Source organism: Hevea brasiliensis, chromosome 1 (genome assembly GCF_030052815.1).
Source record: "Hevea brasiliensis isolate MT/VB/25A 57/8 chromosome 1, ASM3005281v1, whole genome shotgun sequence".
Lineage (NCBI taxonomy): Eukaryota > Viridiplantae > Streptophyta > Magnoliopsida > Malpighiales > Euphorbiaceae > Hevea > Hevea brasiliensis.
In genome coordinates, this window is record NC_079493.1 from 2,842,845 (window position 1) to 2,864,115 (window position 21,271).

Below are 21,271 nucleotides of genomic sequence, written 5' to 3' on the forward strand. Positions count from 1 at the left end.
ATGATTTAAACATGGTCCTAATTCTCTTAATTGTCCAGACCGACACCGGTCACCGAAATAGTGAAATGCATAGGACTATGAATATAGGGGTGTTACAGAGAAAGAGAGAAAAAAAAATCAAAAGAAGAAGGAAAGAAGGAACCACGCCATTTTTGAAGGAAAAACACCTGCAGAATGACGTTTCCAGCTTCCATTTTCAGATATTAAGATTCTCTTCTTCTGGGTTCTTTTATTTTTAGTATTATTTTCATATTTTCTTACTCTATTTCATATTTTTGGCTTGTAAATACAAGCATAAGTGAGTACATACTTATGATTTCAAAGTTGGGTATAATGATTTAAGTTTTATTTATGGATTTGGACTGGTTTTAACCAGATTTTAGTATATATAAGTTTTAATTCTTATCTTATGTGCTCATTTACATACCCATTGTAAGTACCCTTTGGATTTTGTTCTTACTCTTAGATTGAAGGACCGAGAGGTGAAAATCTATGATAGATAATCAAGATAATAAACTTAATCACATAGTGTTAGAAATAAACTAGTAGGTTAAGAGGAATTTCAAGTTGATTGAAGTGCTTAAAGGGTTTTGGGTAATTAAATATCGCATGAGAATCAACTTCCTTTAAACTTATATTTCCCTTAATCTTGGTGTTACCTATCCAAATCCTAATGAAATTTACTTCATGAACCTCAACCCTGGAATCAATTTTGCTATTAATTAATTAAATCTTTAGTTACTTGTTAAAATTCTAGTAAATTAGTACGGTACTTAGAAATTTAATTACTTATTTTATTATAATTTCTTTATTTTTTCAATTTAAATTATTGCATCTCTTACCCTACTTTTTGGCACACATGATATATAGTCCAAATAATCGTGACTTTTATAGTTTGATACTCAAACAGCAAATCAATGTGGGATGATATTTTTTCTTCACTACTTGAACAACCTGTATACTTGCGGAATACACATCAGATAGGATTGTGAAGTTTCGAGTTCAATTTTTAGTTGAAGCTAGTTATTACAAAAAAAAAAAAAAAATCTTCTTCCACATCCAAGCAGTTTCAAAATATAAAAGTAATGTATGCATCAGGAATGAAAAGTTATCTTTAGCTCATTGACAATTATTCTCTGTGCCAGTAGATTCCGCATTCTCTTTTTCAATAAGGACACACTCCACAGTCCACACCACTGCCAAAAACCAAATTCAAAAGAAGATCTGACAGCCTCATTATGTACATCCTTTTATGTTATATCCAGCATCTCACTTTCTCTGCAGTAAATATGATGTGCTTACATCAATAACAAACAAACCAAGTACCTACTTCAACCATTGACATAGCCAGGCCTCAATTAATTAGTTGGTTTAGTTTGCAATGCACTTCAAAAAAAATATTTGATTAGACAACATTTATTTTAGGAGTTCAATACTCCCATTTTGCAAACCTGCACTGTGTTATGAGCAACAACAGGTAAATATGCATATACATACCTCATTTGTTCAACTAATCTTGGATCATCAATTTATTTATTTATTTATTTTTACTTTTTTTGAACATAAGCTTAATTCTGGCCCTTGCCCAATGATCAAGGCCTAATATTAACAAACAGTTTCTATAAATGGAACTTTGCTTGTTTAATCTTTGTAAGTCAAATAAATCCTATAAGGAGAATCCGATGGGTCGTTTTGGTAGTTCAAGATTTGCTAGGTTTGCACTTTGTAATCTGTACCAGTTATTCATATTTTACTTGCATACAGATATCACTGCACTAACCAGCCATCTATACTACTTGGTATAACTATAATGTCTATGTTCATTAGTTCCTGTGTCTTTTCTCTCTCTCTCTCTCTCTTCTTGGTTTAGAATTGAAGCTGATCCTGAAGTATCAGGCCTTTTTGAAATCAGTGGAAATGGTACAAGAAATCATAGACACAATGTTGATGGGACTAACAAAATACAGGAAACAAGTTCCAACAAGGCAGCTAAAAAAAACAAGGGAAAATCTTTGAAAGCGAAAGTACTGAGCAGAGTATTCTCAAAGGACTATGAGAGGACAAAGAACAAAATACTGGACCCTAATGGACAAACCCTTCACCAATGGAATAAGACTTTCTTAACTGCATGCTTAGTTTCCCTTTTTGTTGACCCTCTTTTCCTTTACTTGCAAATAATGAGGGAAGATCTTTGCATAGACAGAACTGCCTTACTGTCATAAGATCATTTCTTGATGTCTTTTATTTGATTCAAATATTTGCAAGATTCCATACAGCTTATGTTGCACCTTCTTCTCAAGTGCTTGGGAGAGGAGAGCTTGTTATCGACTCTTCAAAGATTGCTTCAAGATTCCTTCATAAGGGCTTTTGGATGGACCTTATCACTGCATTGCCTGTTCCCCAAGCATGTGATGATCACATTTTTTTTTTCTTTTAAATCCTTTCAACGGCACAATCATGGTGATTGGTAGTTGAACATTGATTTATCAACTCTATTTCCCTTTAAAAGTTTCTGATGCATCAAAATAAATTTGAAAGAATTGACAATGTCTACGTTCCAGGTGTTAGTTTGGGAAGTTATCCCTAATATTGATGGCTGGGGAGTGTTTCATTCAAAGAATGCCCTTTGTTTCATCAGCTTCATTCAGTTCCTCCCAAGGCTTTATCTTGTACTTTCATCGCAATTAGTAGAGGAAAATGGTGTTGTTACAAAAACAGCACTAAGAGCAGCTGCTTATAATTACTTGCTTTTCATGTTGGCAGGCAATATCAGTACAAATTAAAACTGTCTAACCTTGATGATATATAGTTGTTGACCCCATAAGCTCAAAGGAGCATAGATTTTGATGATACCAAAACTCAACTAGAATCTAACTAACATTGTTTTTAAGTGTTGTGTATCTCAAAGAAAAATGACAAAAGGATTTCATGATGGATTCGTGCTTCTAAAGAAAAGATGACATTCTAAGGATAACACAGGACGAATCAAAGGAGATCAAAGAAGAAAATGTTACCTTCCAAGGCTACATTGAAAAATCAGATTTGAAGGTACATCTAGTATAGAAGTTAGTTATTTTCTAGAATTGGTTGTGAAAAGAATTGAGGAGTAAAAGTCAATGATGCTTATTTTTAATCCCTCAAAAGATTTTCTTTTAATCATTACTGGCCTAAAAAGTGTTTGACTATGATTTGGTGTAAAGTTTTATAGTTTTGAAAGTTATGCAGAAAAAGTTTTCCTGGTATGCTAACTGGTTTGCTACTATTTTAGTATGCTAACTGGTTTGCTATTTTCTCAAGTATGCTAACTGTTTCAACTCTGCACAACATCGCAGAAAACGATAAAATAACGGCTATTTTCTTGAAATTCGTATTTGTAACGTTCAAATGAGTTCTGCAACGGTAAAAAACGTTCCAAAGCTATAAATACACCTTCCTTTGGCCATTTTGCACTCAATGAAAGTCCCTCTACTGTTCAAAATCTTTAAAGCTTTCATTCAAAGTGCTCAAAGTGATTTATTGCTCATCATTGGCTTATTTACTCAACTCTTCTTTATAGTTTCTGTTGTATTGGGTGAGAGTGAGTTTTAAACACATTATTATCATTTGTGAGAGGTCATTCAAGCACCTATTGAAGCTTGGTTGTGAAAAGTGTTTGGGATAACACTTGGTAGAAGTGTGAAGCTACTTGTAAAAGCTTTGGTGAGAAGATTTGTAAAGGGCTTTGTCTCTTGCCTTTAAAAGAGAAGAATAGTGGAGTGAAGACTCAAAGTGGGATCTTTGAGAGAGTGGATGTAGGCTAGTTAAAGCCGAACCACTATAAAAATTCCAGTGTTCATTTTCTTAACCTTTGCTCTTTACATTTATGCAATTTAGCTTTATGATTGATATGCTTTTGCTGATATGAAAATTGATATCATATGCTGTTGATCTTGCTGCTATCTGAGAAAAACAGTTTACTGCTAAATCTACTGATATCTGGTATAATCTACTTGTTGTTTAATCTGCTGTCAGTTAGTATATCTGGTATTCTATTCTGGTTGCTGTGATAAAAATCTATCCAGATTACTGATATATTTACTGAATGCTAATATAGTCTGTTATATCAGTTTACTGATTGCATATAGCTTAAACTTGAATCAACTTGTTAATAGAGTTATATTGTTGATATTTCACATTAGTCAATTGAGTTGAACTTAGCTGCAATTTTCAAAGGTTTTGAGCAAGAACCGAAAATTGTTTTTAAAGTCCAATTCACCCCCCTCTTGGACATATTTTGGGACATCAATTTGGTATCAGAGCTTGTCTCTCTTGCTTGAGGATTAAACCCCTTAGAGTGATCCACACACATGGCTAGTTCATCTAGAAATTCTGCTGGTATACCTGCCCCCTTAGCTGAAGGTTATTCCATCACTAGACCACCACTTTTTAATGGCACAAATTACTCCTTTTGGAAAACTAGAATGAGAAACTTTATACAATCTGTTGACATTGATGCTTGGAGAATAGTTAAAGATGGTCCTTATATTCCTTATAAAACCAGTGAAGGAACTGTACAAATTCCTAAAGCTGAAGTTGAATTTGATGATAATGATTGGAAGAAAATTTCTACAAATGCCAAGGCTATTAACATTCTTCATTGTGCTCTTGATATTAATGAGTATAATCATGTTTCAGGATGTCAAACTGCAAAAGAGATATGGGACAAACTAGAAGTCACATATGAAGGAACTGATGTGGTAAAAGAGTCAAAGGCAAACCTCCTCATCCATGATTATGAATTATTTGAGATGAAACACAGTGAAACTATTCTTTGAGATGAGTACCAGATTTACAGATCTTGTAAATCTACTTAAAGCTCTTGGAAAGAGATTTGAAGAACAAGAACTTGTAAAGAAAATTCTGAGGTCTCTTCCAAAGACGTGGGAAGCAAAGACTACTGTTATTCAAGACACCAAGGATTTCAGAAAATACACCTATGATGAGCTGATTGGTTCTCTCATTGCACATGAGATGATTTATAAGAAAGATGAGAATGAAGGTGATCAAAAGAAAAAGAAAGGGATAGCTTTCATATCCGAAAAAGTAGATGAGAAAAAGAAAAATGTTACTCTTAAAGCTGGTTCAAGTGATGATTCAAGTGCTTTAAGTGATGATGATGAAGATATGGCTATGATAGTCAAAAGATTCAAAAGAGCATTTAGAAAAGGTGGAAGCAAATACAAGAAGTTCACAAAGAAATATGCTCCAAAGACTCCAAATCATTCAAGTGAAATAGTTTGTTATGAGTGTAACAAACCAGGCCACATTAAGCCAAAATGTCCTACTTTGAAGAAGAAAAATAAGTTTAGAAAGGACAAAAGCAAAAAGGCAATGGCGGCAACATGGAGTGATAGTGATTCTTCATCAAATGATGAAACAAGTGACAAAGAGGCTGTAAACACTTGTATGATGGCAATTGAAGAAAAAGGTGAAAGCTCACACATCGAAGATAGTGAAAATGAGGTAAATCTTGAACTTTCTGATGTTGATGAATTAGAACTTGCATTTGTGAAGACATATGATAAGTATAGAACTTTTAAAAAGAAATGCAAAATTTTAGTTCATGAAAATTGTGCTTTAAGATCAGAAAATATTTCATTAAGTATGGTTTCAAAGGAAAATGAATTTTATAAATCTCAAATGAAATTATTTAAGGAAGTTAATAATGAGCTTCAAAGATCAAAAGAAGTGTGTGAACAACTTCTTGAGAAAAACATAATTCTTGAGGAAAAAGTTGAATCTTTGACAAGAGATTTATCTAAATTTACAAAAGGAAAAGAAACACTTGATATACTTCTTGGGAATCAAAGATTCACAAATGAAAAATCTGGGATTGGATATGATGGATTTATGAAGTATGAGAAATACAAACAATTTTTTGTTAAAGCTACATCCTTTTCTCAACCGAGTATTATATGCTTTTATTGTAATCAAAGAGGTCATATGATTAATACTTGTCCTATTAAGAAAGGAACCTTTAAGGCAAAGAAAGTATGGGTGCCTAAAGGAACCCTACCTAATATTACTAACATTCAAGGACCCAAAGTTGCTTGGGTACCTAAGAACAGTTAACTGATTTCAGGTCTGCCTAAGGAGTATGCTGGAAACAGAACATTGGTACATTGATAGTGGCTGCTCTAGGCACATGACAGGAAATAAAGGTAAGTTTTCCTCTCTTACCTTGAAAGAAGAAGGTTATGTGAAATTTGGTGATAAAAGCAAAGCTAAAATTGTTGGATGTGGAACTATTGGTAAAAATCCTTGCATTGAGAATGTTGCATTAGTTCAAGGATTAAAGTATAATCTTTTAAGTGTTAGTCAATTATGTGATAATGGTTTTAAAGTGATTTTTACTTCAACACATTGTGAAATTCATGGAAATAATGTTATGTTTGCTGGTGCTAGAATAGATAATATTTACTTACTTGATTTAACAAGTCTTGAAGAAAATTGTGAAACATGTTTTATGACTTCAGATGATAGTGCATGGTTATGGCATAGAAAATTAGGACATGCTAGCATGAGTACACTTGCTAAACTCTCTAGAAAGAACATTGTTAGAGGACTTCCAAAGTTAAGATTTGAAAAAGAATTTCAATGCAAAGCTTGTGCACTTGGTAAGCATACAAAATCATCTTTTAAATAAAAAAATATTGCAACTACGTCTAGACCATTGGAATTATTACATCTTGATCTTTTTGGTCCAATCACACCTAGAAGTCTAGGAGGCAAGGCTTATGCATTTGTAATTGTTGATGATTTTTCAAGATTCACATGGACTTTCTTTCTTGCTCATAAAGATGAAACCTTTGATATATTTGAAGCTTTTTGCAAAAGAACTCAAAATGAAAAAGGATATTGCATTACATCTTTGAGGAGTGATCATGGAAAAGAATTTGAAAATAATTTGTTTAAAAATTTCTGCTCTCAAAATGGTATTTATCATACATTTTCAGCTCCTAGAACTCCACAACAAAATGGAGTTGTTGAAAGGAAAAATAGATCTTTGCAAGAAATGGCAAGAACAATGCTGAATGAAAACAGTTTACCAAAATATTTCAAGCGTATCAGAATACAAAGATGCTACATTTTGAACAGAGTTTCCATTAGAGCTATTTTAAAGAAAACTCCTTATGAACTATGGAAAGGAAGAAAACCCAATATTGCATATTTTTCATGTCTTTGGTTGCAAATGTTACATTTTGAATAACAAAGACAGCAATCTCAAGAAATTTGATGCTAAATCCTGTGAAGGAATATTTCTAGGCTATTCAACAAATAGCAAAGCATATAGGATCTTCAATAGAAAAACATTGACCATGGAAGAATCAATGCATATACTTTTTGATGATGCTAACACTTCTTTGCAAAGGAAAGATTCTTGTGATGATGAAATTGAGCAGATTCTAAATTCAAAGAATTCGAATAATGATGAGCTTGAATCAAAAGAACAAGTGGAGGATGATCAAAATGACAAAGAAGAAGAACTCCCTTGCTCCACAAATATTGAAATTCAAGATGACTCCCAACCAAATGTGGAAGAACTACAAATTGAGGAACCTCAACATCAAGATATTCCACAAGAATGGAGGTACCATAGAAATCATTCCAAAGATGACATTCTTGATAGTCCATCACAAAGAATGATGACAAGAGCTCAACTTAGAAGATATTTTGGTAATGTTGCTTTTGTTTCTCAATTTGAACCTAAAACATATGATGATGCTCAAAATGATGAAAATTAGCTTTTTGCTATGCAAGAGGAATTAAATCAGTTTGAAAGAAACAAAGTTTGGAAACTTGTTCCTAAACCTAAAAAGCATTCTGTTATTGGAACTAAATGGGTATTTATGAATAAGATGGATGAAAAAGGACATGTAATTAGAAATAAAGCTAGACTAGTAGCTCAAGGATACAACCAAGAGGAAGGTATTGATTTTGATGAAACCTTTGCTCCGGTTGCTAGAATTGAAGCTATTAGAATGTTGTGTGCATTTGCATGTTTTAAGAATTTCATGCTTTATCAAATGGATGTTAAAAGTGCATTTTTAAATGGATATATTGATGAAGAAGTTTATGTAGCTCAACCTCCTAGTTTTGAAGACCCTCACTTTCCAAATCATGTTTACAAGCTTACTAAAGCTCTCTATGGTTTAAAGCAAGCTCCTAGAGCATGGTATGAGAGACTTAGTAAATTTTTGCTTCAAAATGATTTTAAAAGAGGAAAAGTGGATACTACTCTTTTCATTAAGAAAATTGGAAAAGACATGCTTATTGTGCAAATTTATGTAGATGATATTATTTTTGGTGCCACTAACCATTCTCTTTGTAAGAAATTTTCCAACATGATGAAAAGTGAATTTGAAATGAGTATGATGGGTGAACTTACTTTCTTCCTTGGATTGCAAATTAAACAAATGAAAGATGGAATTTTTATAAATCAGTCCAAGTCTATAAAGGATATGCTAAAGAAGTTCAAAATGGAGGATATGAAGAGTATTGGAACTCCCATGAGCTCAACAATTAAATTGGAGAAAGATGAAAAAGGTAAAGAGGTAGATAACAAACTTTATAGAGGTATGATTGGTTCTTTACTCTACTTGGCAGCATCTAGACCAGATATTCATTTCAGTGTATGTTTATGTGCAAGATTTCAATCATGTCCAAAAGAATCTCATCTTATAGCTGTTAAAAGAATTTTTAAGTACCTCATTGGCACTCACAACATTGGCTTATGGTATCCAAAATGTGAATCATTTGATCTTATTGGTTATAGTGATTCAGATTTTGCTGGTAGTAGATTGGACAGAAAAAGCACTTTTGGAACTTGTCAATTTCTAGGTCATGCATTAGTTTCATGGCACAGTAAAAAGCAAACTTCTGTTGCACTTTCTACTGCAGAAGCTGAATATATTGCAGGTGGAAGTTGTGTTGCACAGATTTTGTGGATGAAACAACAGCTTGAAGACTTTGAAATTAAATTTGATCACATTCCCATAAGATGTGACAATACTAGTGCTATAAACCTATCAAAAAATCCTGTTCAACACTCTAGAAGCAAGCATATTGAAATTAGACATCATTTTATTAGGGATCATGTTCAAAATGGTGATATTCAAATCGAATTTTTCCCTTCTGAAAAACAGCTTGCTGACATTTTCACAAAGCCACTTAATGAGGAAATTTTCTGCAAAATAAGAAGAGAACTTGGTATGATTGATGCTTTTGATTAAGTTTTGATGCATTCTTATGTTTCCATATGAAAATGAAGTGATATATGTTGGTTTGTAGTGTTAAAGATGCATTCTGATATTTTTGGTGCAATTTGAAAAATTCTGGATTTTATCAGATGTGAACAGTATTCTGCAGAATTTGATCTCAGTGGCATACTAATCCGGTTGCTAATTTTCTTGTTTGCTAAATGCTTTACCACTGCTCCTACTTTTTTGTTGGCAAACTGGAAGTCAGGTCTGATTGCACTAAAACTCTAAAATTATTTTTTTTCGAGCGCCTATTCTGCATGTTTAAAGCCCATATTACTTAAATACCCCTCTACTTAGAGTATTGCATCTTTATGTATTTAAGGGCAAAATGGACTTTTAACACTTTAATTTGCGCGGGATTCAATTTTTTTTTTCTGAACCATCAATCTTCTCGCCGTCTCTCCTCTGCTACACGCTACCTATTCTCTGCAAAAACCTACAGTTGTGTCTTTTCAGTTTTAAAATTCAAAACTCCTCTTTCCGTCGTTTCGTATCTCAGAACCCGAACGACTGCATTTCTCTCTCCACCTGCAAACCCATTTCGGTCGCACCCTTTCAAGACATTGTCTCCCTTCATCATTTTTAAATATTTCCAAAACCTGTTGATAGTGAATCGATTAAATCGATTGTTTGCAGAAAGAAAATCCCCAAAATTTTTTGTTTCCGTTATTTCACTAAATGTCTAAATCTGCCGAAAGAAATCATTTGCTGTTGGATATTTTTTTTTGCCTAAGTCGATTCGCACTCTCTGTTTCAGTATATTTCAGGTATAAAATCTAAACCTTTAATGGAATCGTGTTTTACATTTTATCTATGCCTGTTTTATTTGCTTTCGCAATGTGCTGATAATTTTTTTTCTGTTTGATTTGCTCTCGCTTGTTTGTTCTGTTTTAGTGCTCAGTTGTTAATTTTTTTTGGGCATTAACATTTCGTAAAATGTGGTATATAATACTAAATTGATTGCCATGGATTCGTAAGAACCCAAATATCTCTTGCTGTCTGTTCTAATTTTTTTTTTTTGCCATTGCGCTCTGTTGTGCTAAATGAATGATGATATGCTTTGATTGATTATATATATAAATATATATTGGCTGCTCACATCGCTGAATTTATAATCTCAGTCTTCACTGTCCTTACAGCCTATTTTGCTTCTGAGATTGGTTATGGCGCGAGACAAAGGAAAAGGGAAAGCCAAAATCCCCACATATTCATCATCGGACTCAACTAACGCAAGTGTTCCTGCGTCACCTCCTCCACAAAAAGATGCTCCTCTGGTAATTGGCAAACCAAAAGAAACACCCAAGAAAAGAACCAGTGAGCCAGTTCAAGAAAAGGGAACCAAAAAGAAAAAGACTTCAAAAGCTCCATTTGTACATATGGATAGGGCTATTCATGAGCCAAGGTATATTCACTAGCCTACTTTTATTGAAGTTTCTGTTCCTTTGCAATCCTTGTTTGAGTATCAAAAATGGGATAAATTGTGTTCTGACACTGAAGGAGTGTATGTGGATTTAGTTCAAGAATTCTATAAAAATTTGAGGGTTGATGATTCTGACAAAGATGAGTCTTTTAAGGTGAAAATGAAAGGGAAAATCTATGAAGTAACTGTTGCTAGATTAGCCAAAGCCCTAGGAATCCCAAACAGTGGGAATAAAATTTGTTCTCACAAAAATGTTTTTGCTGTTGGTGGATTTAACAAAAGAGATTTTGAGGGTGAGGTGTTTAAAGGGGAAGTGAAGGATAAAACTAGCATTATGTGACACCCCTTACCTGGCTACAGTGTAGCCGAGCAAGTTATGCCACTCAGTGTGCCGGAGCACTCTATTTTATCTGATTTCATTACAGTTCTTGATTTATTTATTCAAAAACTTTATTGAAGATTTAGGCTATTTTTACTTTTATCAAAATCTAACTAAATTGGAAATTTCAAAAATTTTAACGATAATCCGATAAAGTGTCGGCTGTAATTTGGACTAACAGTTCTTCTGAACCTGCCAAAGACAATTTCAATATATACTCAATTTCTCAAACTTAATAGTCTCAAAAATTTTCAAACATAATTTATCTCAATACAGTATCCAGATTTCTCAGAAATCTCATTAGATTTTCAATATCTCAATATTCACAAGTATAATCTCATTATAACTCAAATTCAATTCACATACTAAAATACTTACTTTGAATAGCTCCATAATTCATAGGTTAATTACATGAGTTTATTTTGTACAAGATATACAAATAATTTACAATGTGCTAGGAATGAACAATATACATAACATGTATAAAATGAGCCCTATCTACATGCATTGCTGAGGAGGTGACAATCTTGAACTCTTCTGACACTTCTGCAGATCTGGACTCCAAAAATCTTAGTCGATAATCTACTGGTTTTACCTTCAGTACCTGCGCGAGGAAGCAATTCCATCGCACTAAGCATTTCTGCTTAGTGGTGCAATAATATAACCAGAAATAATATATACAAGTAAAGAAAGAAATAAATGATAATTCAGATACTCAAGAATCAATTTAATTTGGTATGGTATTTCTAGTATCAACGATCTTATATACTAGTTTGTTCCTCTTTGGAAGTGCTTAGTTTATAACTTTTCAGTAATACTAGCAGGTATATAATTTATTCTATCTGTATTGTATTTCAAGTCTGTACGGTCCTGCAATTTATATTTTTGTTATGTTTCTTTTTCTAATCTCTTTTGCTTATTCATTCAATACTTAATTTAATTGTACTGGATTTTCATTATACTTAACTTAACTTAGCTGCCTGAATTGAATAATACTTTAATTGACTGCCCAAGTAACCTATACTAGACGATCGGATCGATAACGGGTCGTTGGCACTGGACACCGCGGTGCCTCGGGCCGTCATACCATGGGACGCAGAACGTCTACCATGTATGCAGTCAGTATGGCTAAAAAGCCATGATATCACATAATCGGGCATAAAAGCCATGAAATCGGGCATAAAAGCCATGAATATGGGCATAAAGCCATGAATACAGGCATAAAGCCTTTCTAAAACAATACCCTATTGGCATGCCAAACTATCCAAACCAATCTTGTTAGGTATACTAGGGCATTTGATATTTTAAAATGTTAATATATTGTGCTTTATGACTTCATTATTTCATGATAAATTTCAATCATAATTCATACATTCATTTGATCATTTATATGATCACAATTCACATCAATTATTCTTTTATACCATTGTACTCAAAATACTTCTCCTCTTTACAATAATGAGAACTAATGTCTCATTCATACATTAATATGGTTTATTTATCCATTCATTATGTTATTCATATTGATCACAATTCTAAACAATGGTTCACATGTACCATTGTATTCAAAACATTTTTCCTTTCTCATTTATACATTCAAGAATCTACTTATGTAATTACAAATTTTATATTTCAAGTTAGGTTACTAATATTTTATGAATTCCATTTGTGATGGGCATATAAGCCCTAACTATCTATTCACATCAATTAGGTGACTTATTTTTCATGTTTCAAGTAATCCATAAACATTTCATGGATTTCAAATTTATGGCCTTAATTCTTTTTTAACAATTTTGACTAGGATGCATAGTCTACATTTGTCATACAATTCTAAGCATTTAAGCTTAGAATTGGTTCTAGGTTTTCATCTTAATTTACTAATCATTTTGATTACTATTCAGCTTACTAGTCAACCAAAATGTTGACTTTTTCATACTTAGTGGATATATTAATTCTAATTACACCAAGATCCCACATTTTGAGTTTTACATTTACTAGTATTAATTGCCAATTGCAATTTAAAGTCCCCTAGATGCATTTCTAATTTCAAATTTTGAATTTCAAGTTTTGGTGTCACTATTCACCTCATTGGTCAACAAAAATGTTGACTTTTGCATAGACAATAGGTACATTGGTTTTAACACTCTCGATGTACCACATTTTGCATTTAAAACTTGTTGAATCAATTACCAAATCCATTTCCAAGCTTATTTCAAGTTTTCATGTCACTATTCACTTCATTAGTCAACTAAAATGTTGACTTTTGCATAGAAAATATGTACATTGACTTTGGCACTTCAAACATACTACATTTTTCATTTAAAACTTGTTGGTTTTGGTCACTTTCTCAAAGCTTAGGTCATTTTGGCAAAATTGCCAATTTTCGGTTTTGGTGCTCCGAAGTTGCACTGTTTCATTGGTCGATTTACTGTTGGAATTTGACAAAACTTCCTTCATAGAAAATGTTCCTTATTTTGTCTAGTTGAATTTCTTTTTTTGAATCACTCCACTTGGAGTTTTGTAGCTCAAGTTATGGCCAAAATAAGTTTACTGTTCACGTGTACTGTTCCTGCTGAAATTTTGGGTTTTGGCAAATTTTGGTCCAACTTTGGTCAGTAATTTGACCAAGTTAAGTTCATAATTTGGTCTAACTTTCTTCATATGAAATGTTCTACTATGCCTTAGGTTTCCATCGGTTCAAGAATCGCCTAAATCCGAGTTTTCTAGAGAGAGTTATAGCCATCCAAACATTACTGCTCAAATGAAAATTCTGGAAATCTCAGTACAGTAAACTTCACTTTGCTCAATGATTTGATTTGGTTCTGGTCATAATTTGGGGTAGGTTTCTTCATAAAAATTGTTTGTCTATGTCTTAACTTGTTGCTGCAAAAATTACAGGTCAATTGACCATATCTACAGTGAGTTATGGCCAAATGAACAGTTACTGTTCATTTGGTCATTTCTGCAGGTGCTGTTGCAGGGTGTCCGGATTGGGGCCAACTTTTGGTCCTCTTGCTTTGGTCTTTTGGGCATGGTTTCTTCAGCAAAAATGTGCCATTATAAGCCTAGTTTCATGTCCAATTGGCCAAACACCAATTGGACCAACACAGCCAAAGATATGGCAGTCCAAGTGGACTGAAATTTCAGTCACCCTGCTGCACTCATTGGGCAGCCTTCCATTTCAGTTTTGCCATGCATTAACTCACTTCAAATTATGATTAACTTGCCTTAAATGGTCACTAATTGACCACTAGAATGTCCATTAATCATTTAAACACAATATCTCCAATTTTCATACTAACCCTAATTGATCAAATCTCATTCTCATACAAACTCAAAAAATTCAACTCCATTAAACTCCAATTCATATATATGCATTAATTGACATTAATATACCAACTTAATTGCAATTAAACCATCAATACCCTAACCCTCTCTTGGCTGCCACCATTCATACATACTCCTACATAAGTGTTTTATTCAATTTCTTAACAATTTCTTATTCACTTGAACTTCCTAACATGGAATAAAAAGAAAAATGTAAGAGTTAGCACTAACCCTTTTTTTTTTTAGCAGAATTTTCCCAAGCAATTCCTTCACTTTCTTGGCTTTTCTTGGCTGCCAAACACTCCTACAAGGTGTGGGGGTAATTTTTATTGAAGGGATCTAGGGTTTTTGGTGCAAGATAAGCAAGGTTTCCAAGCTTGGAAGCTTGAACTATGGTGGAAACCCTCTCCTCTCTTTCTCTACGTTTTGGCTGCCCAAGGATGAAGATGGGAGTTCAGATTTGGTCTTTCATTTTGTCTCTTTTTAATTAGTTTTTATCTCTTTTAATTTGGCTTGTTGGGTTGTGATTGTGGAAGCCTTCCAAATGACATCATGTGATGTCATATTTAGGTTTTTCTTTCATTTTCTTTTCTTCTTTTCTCTACTCATTTTCACTTTAATTTTTAGTAATATTTATTCATATTTTAGATCATAATAATTATTTACTTAACTGGACAAGTCGGTCAAAAATTGTCTCTGAAGGCGAAATGACCAAAATGCCCTCCGTTTGGCTTAACGGGTCAAAATTGTCTGTACCGATTGAAAAATTTTTCTAAATATTTTCTTGGCATTCTAATGCCATAGGAACCTCAATGACCCTTCTCTGGAGTCCCAAAAATTATTTTATAATTTTTCCCCTGGGTCTAGGGCTCCTCGTTGCGAGAACCGCAACTTCCCTCTGGGTTACCCATCGCTTGGGCACCGGCTCATTTGACTTAGTTGTATTTCATTTCTAAAATTTTTACTAAATTTTTCTTATTAGTATTTGAGTTAATTATGGTTCTTCACTTTAGTTTAAATATTTTTCTGGACGTTCTAGTTGTCCGGACCGACACTGGTCACTGGAACAGTAGAATGTACGGAATTGCTACCAGGAGGATGTTACACATTACCCATGCTCATCAACACATCAAAATTCTTCATAGTTTTATCATTTATGTATTGAATCCTAGAACTGGTAGTCCAAACTATTTGAGTACCCTTGATCTCTGCATAATTTGGCACATAGTGAACCAAATTGAATTTAATCTTGCCTATTTTATGCTGAAGCAAATCATGAAGTGGAAACCACCTTACAAGCTACCTTATGCCCATCTTCTTAATGGTCTGTTTAGAGACTTTGGGATACCTTTGGAAACCGAAAAACTTAGGACCAATATGATCCCAATCACAAGTTTGCAAAAAGATGATGATGGTAGAAAGCTTAGGTTTAAACAAGGTGCTAGTTCCAAAGATAGTGCAAGTGGCACTATTAATGTTGAAGGTATTTTGGAGGAAGTAAACAACTTGAGAGAATTTGTTGAAATGGAACTTGGAGAGCTACAGAAATTTAGAAGTTTTCAAACTGTTCTTATGAATGCTCTTGATTCTAAAGTTGATGGGACTTTGATGTTAATGTACAAGATTGTGGAAGAATTGTTTAAAATCAAAGTTCATTTGGGTATTTCAACCACTGAGGCTGGAGAAACCAGTAAAGCTGCTACTGGTTCTGTTCCTCAAGCCGAGAAAGAGAAAGAAAAAGAGGAGGAAGAAGAAGAAACAGAAGAAGAGGAAGAGAAAGAAACAGAAGAAGAAGAAGAGAAAGAGGAAGAAAAGGAAGAAGAGGAAGAAGCTGAAGCAGAAAAAGATGACGATGATTTTGATGATGAAAATGGTAATGGAGGCAGCAAAGAAGGTAGTGGGAAGGATATGAGTGACTCAGAGTCTGAGGCAGAACCAGAGACTCCTGCTCCTGCTGCTCCTACAAAAGGAAAGGGAAAAACAGCTCAAAAGGACCAAAGAAGCAAACAAAAAGAGGAAATTGGTAAACCCTTTGGCAAAAAGGCTAAAACTGGCAAAAAGTCTACAAATGAGTGCAGTACTACTGTCAGAATCGAGTTAGCAATGGCCCTATTATTCCCTTGACACCGGAATCGAATTGGTCACGCAATTCTTCAAACCTTGAGTGACAAACCTGTCAAGCCCAAAAAGCTGAAAATGGCTGCTCCAAAACCAATCAGAAGAAGTTCCAGGCTGAAAGGATAAACTGAATTTTGATTGAATTTTGTCTAACAGTCTGTCTGTTAGTCTGCTACTTTTGGTTTTTCTGAACTTTAAATAAGTCTGCTATATCAGTTACTGTTTTGACTGTTTTATTTACTGCACTTAGACTGAATTTTGACATGCTATCTCCCATATTCTTTTGATGCTGACAAAAAGGGGGAGAAAAGTAATGAATGGTAATCTTGATACTTGATATAGTTTGTGATTACTTGTGCATGATATAGTTTGTGAATAGTATATTGTTGATATAACTTTATGGTGTGCATATTGTTGATATCACTTGTGAATGATATACAATTTGTGATTAGTGTGCATATTTAGTTAGTATATTTAGTCACACTTGACTCCTTAAGAAAATACTTATTAATATTTCATTGAAATTATTAAGGGGGAGTTATTTGTGATTAATTGTTGATATAAGCACATACATAGGGGGAGTTATTCACACATATACATTCATACACATACTCACACTTATTTACATTTGCATGGTGATTCAATTGAGTTTTGTCATCATCAAAAAGGGGGAGATTATTGACCCCATAAGCTCAAAGGAGCATGGATTTTGATGATACCAAAACTCAACTAGAATCAAACTAACATTGTTTTTAAGTGTTGTGTATCTCAAAGAAAAAGGACAAAAGGATTTCATGATGGATTCGTGCTTCTGAAGAAAAGATGACATTCTAAGGATAACACAGGACGAATCAAAGGAGATCAAAGAAGAAAATGTTACCTTCGAAGGCTACATTGAAAAATCAGATTTGAAGGTACATCTAGTATAGAAGTTAGTTATTTTCTAGAATTGATTGTGAAAAGAATTGAGGAGTAAAAGTCAATGATGCTTATTTTCAATCCCTCAAAAGATTTTCTTTTAATCATTACTGGCCTAAAAAGTGTTTGACTATGATTTGGTGTAAAGTTTTATAGTTTTGAAAGTTATGCAGAAAAAGTTTTCCTGGTATGCTAACTGGTTTGCTACTATTTTAGTATGCTAACTGGTTTGCTATTTTCTCAAGTATGCTAACTATTTCAACTCTGCACAACATCGCAGAAAACGACAAAATAACGGCTATTTTCTTGAAATTCGTATCTGTAACGTTCAAATGAGTTCTGCAACGGTAAAAAACGTTCCAAAGCTATAAATACACCTTCCTTTGGCCATTTCGCACTCAATGAAAGTCCCTCTACTGTTCAAAATCTTTAAAGCTTTCATTCAAAGTGCTCAAAGTGATTTATTGCTCATCATTGGCTTATTTACTCAAATCTTCTTTATAGTTTCTATTGTATTGGGTGAGAGTGAGTTTTAAACACATTATTATCATTTGTGAGAGGTCATTCAAGCACCTATTGAAGCTTGGTTGTGAAAAGTGTTTGGGATAACACTTGGTAGAAGTGTGAAGCTACTTGTAAAAGCTTTGGTGAGAAGATTTGTAAAGGGCTTTGTCTCTTGCCTTTAAAAGAGAAGAATAGTGGAGTGAAGACTCAAAGTGGGATCTTTGAGAGAGTGGATGTAGGCTAGTTAAAGCCGAACCACTATAAAAATTTCAGTGTTCATTTTCTTAACCTTTGCTCTTTACATTTATGCAATTTAGCTTTATGATTGATATGCTTTTGCTGATATGAAAATTGATATCATATGCTGTTGATCTTGCTGCTATCTGAGAAAAACAGTTTACTGCTAAATCTGCTGATATCTGGTATAATCTACTTGTTGTTTAATCTGCTGTCAGTTAGTATATCTGGTATTCTGTTCTGGTTGCTGTGATAAAAATCTATCCAGATTACTGATATATTTACTGAATGCTAATATAGTCTGTTATATCAGTATACTGATTGCATATAGCTTAAACTTGAATCAACTTGTTAATAGAATTATATTGTTGATATTTCACATTAGTCAATTGAGTTGAACTTAGCTGCAATTTTCAAAGGTTTTGAGCAAGAACCGAAAATTATTTTTAAAGTCCAATTCACCCCCCTCTTGGACATATTTTGGGACATCAATAGTTATTCTTGATATTTCACTTCATTCCTTAAACTATTCTTCCTCTCATGATTGATATATATTTCTCCTTTTTTAGGCAGCAGTTAAATTTTTATCGTGCTTATTTTAACAGGCTTTTGGAGCTTGCTGGGACATTCTATCTATTGAGAGACAAGAAGACTGCTGGCATTGCGTCTGCAATATTGAGATGCCAAATTGTCCAAATGAATTCTTTGATTGCCAGAATGCTGAAGACCCTGCCAGGGTTGACTGGTTCCAGTCAAGCAACATCACACATAATTGTAATCCAAGTAGGAAGCTATTTCCATTTGGTATAATGGGGATATAATTTTCAAGGATCAACTTTCTTGCAAAATTACTTTTATTGTTTGTGGTGGGGTTTACAGGACATGAGGTTTGTGGTTTTTCCTGCAAAGAATACTTTATGGGGAATTAAATTCAATCTATTCTTGATCTCCCCCTAGTTCTGTGCCTAAAAATGCTTGGAAAAATTGAGCAACTATAATTTCTTTATGTGCGGTACTCTTGGGCAAAGTTTCATCACAAGCACCTATGTTGGAGAAGCTGTTTTTGCTTTATCATCACCACAGCTGGGTTTGCATTTTTTGCATTGCTCATTGGAAATGCGCGAGTAAGCCTATCAAACGAAGCCCCAAATATTTTCCATTGCTTTTTTACTTCTTTTCTTTATATTGAATAATAAAAAATAGCAAACCAATCCCACTTATCATTGCAGAGATACCTTCAGTCTACAACTAAGAGGCTAGAAGTGTGGAAGATCCAGAGAAGTGATACAGAAAAATGGATGCATCACAGCCAACTACCTTCAGGTCTAAAGCAGTCTGTTCGAAAATATGATCAATACAGGTGGTTAAATGCTAAAGGGGTTGATGAAGAAGAACTTATTAAAAGCCTTCCTATCGATCTCCAAAAAAAGGTTAAACGACACCTACGTTTTTATCTGCTTCGACAAGTAAGTTGGTTGGTCTAAACTTATATTCATATTTCTTGTCCTGACATAAACGATTGATGAATCATGAGTTAAACTAATGTGTTATGGTATTGACATGATAATTGCAGGTTCCATTGTTTGATGAAATGGATGAAAATATGCTAGATGCCATATGTGAGGGGCTTATGCCTGCATTGTGTACGAAAGGGATGTTCCTTGTGAAGGAAGGTGACCCTGTCAACCAAATGCTCTTCATAATTAGAGGCCACTTTGATTACTACAGTGCAGATATTACAAAAACTAGATTCTTTAACTTGTCCACAATTGGTCCGGGTGACTTTTGTGGTGAAGAGTTGCTGACTTGGGCCTTGGACCCACGTCCAGGCATTATGCTTCCATTGTCCACAAGAACTGTCAAGGCCATTAATGAAGTAGAGGCATTTGCTCTAAGAGCACAAGACCTGAAATCTGTAGCATCACAGTTTAGAAGACTACATAGCAAACAGTTTAGGCACAAATTCAGGTTCTATTCTCACCAGTGGAGAATATAGGCAGCATGCACAATGCAAGCAGCATGGCGCCAGCATAAAAAATTAAAGAAAATAATAGTAACAGTGAGCGTGGTATGCCTCCACCAGGATCATTCTGTTCTAAATATGATGAGAATATAGGGGCTACTACTAGTTGGAGGAAAAAATATAAGCAATCCAAGACTGGAATAGATTATGGCATTGTGAATTCAGTAGAGAAGCCAGAGGAGCCTGATTTTCTGAAGAGTGAATTAATGGACAGAACTCCCAGGTTGGCCATGAGAGATCTTCTTTTGTAATGAATTCTTGTGTGTACAACTTTCTCAAATAACTAGGTCTACAAGTACTAGTGAAGCCTAGAATTTTACACCTTGTAATTTATGTACACACAAACAAAAACCATAGTATAAAAACCATAGCGACTCAAAATTCTAATGAATTTTGGAGAACAAATATTTTCTTAATTTGAGTGGAAGAAATATTATTCAATTAGTTAAGGATTATTTCCTACAGTTTAGGACTTCTATCTTAATATTATTCCTATATGGGTGAGACTAGTGTGGATATTAGAATTGAAAAGATTAATAGTATACTTTGTAAGAGATATTATTTGGCTTTATATAGTGCAAGAGGAATAGAATCTTGTCCATTGAATGAACTCTTAACCATTGCAACTCATAGATGGAGAAAGGGCATACTCTTTGCCATAGTTGAGGCTTTTTGGTCTATGTGCCGAAGACATTCTTGTGTTATGAAGTTAAAGTAGTAAATCTATTAGTTATATCCGGAGAAAGATGAGAGGGACATACTAATATATTTACTATGGGTAGTATGTGTGATATTGTATAATGGGTTCTAAGAGAGTTTTAAGCTTATTGATGTATTTATACAATTTTATTAACAGAGGAAGATGACATACCTGTGGAGTCTTATGCTGAGTTTGCTTTATTTCGTTGTGAGCGCACACTTTTTTTTGTGATAAAATGGGCGTTTTTCTTTTTGATCCAACGAAAGAACACACGAGTGGGCTTGTTCATAACAATTAGTATAGTAAATTCATGAATCTGCAGACGAAGAGTACAAGACTAGAA

The 21,271-nt window shown here is 33.8% G+C and overlaps 1 pseudogene; it reads left to right on the forward strand.

Moving 5' to 3' along the window:
- The first annotated feature begins 1,625 nt into the window (after window positions 1-1,625).
- On the forward strand, window positions 1,626-20,595 carry LOC110651888 (protein CNGC15b-like; annotated as a pseudogene).
- Window positions 20,596-21,271: the final 676 nt, after the last annotated feature.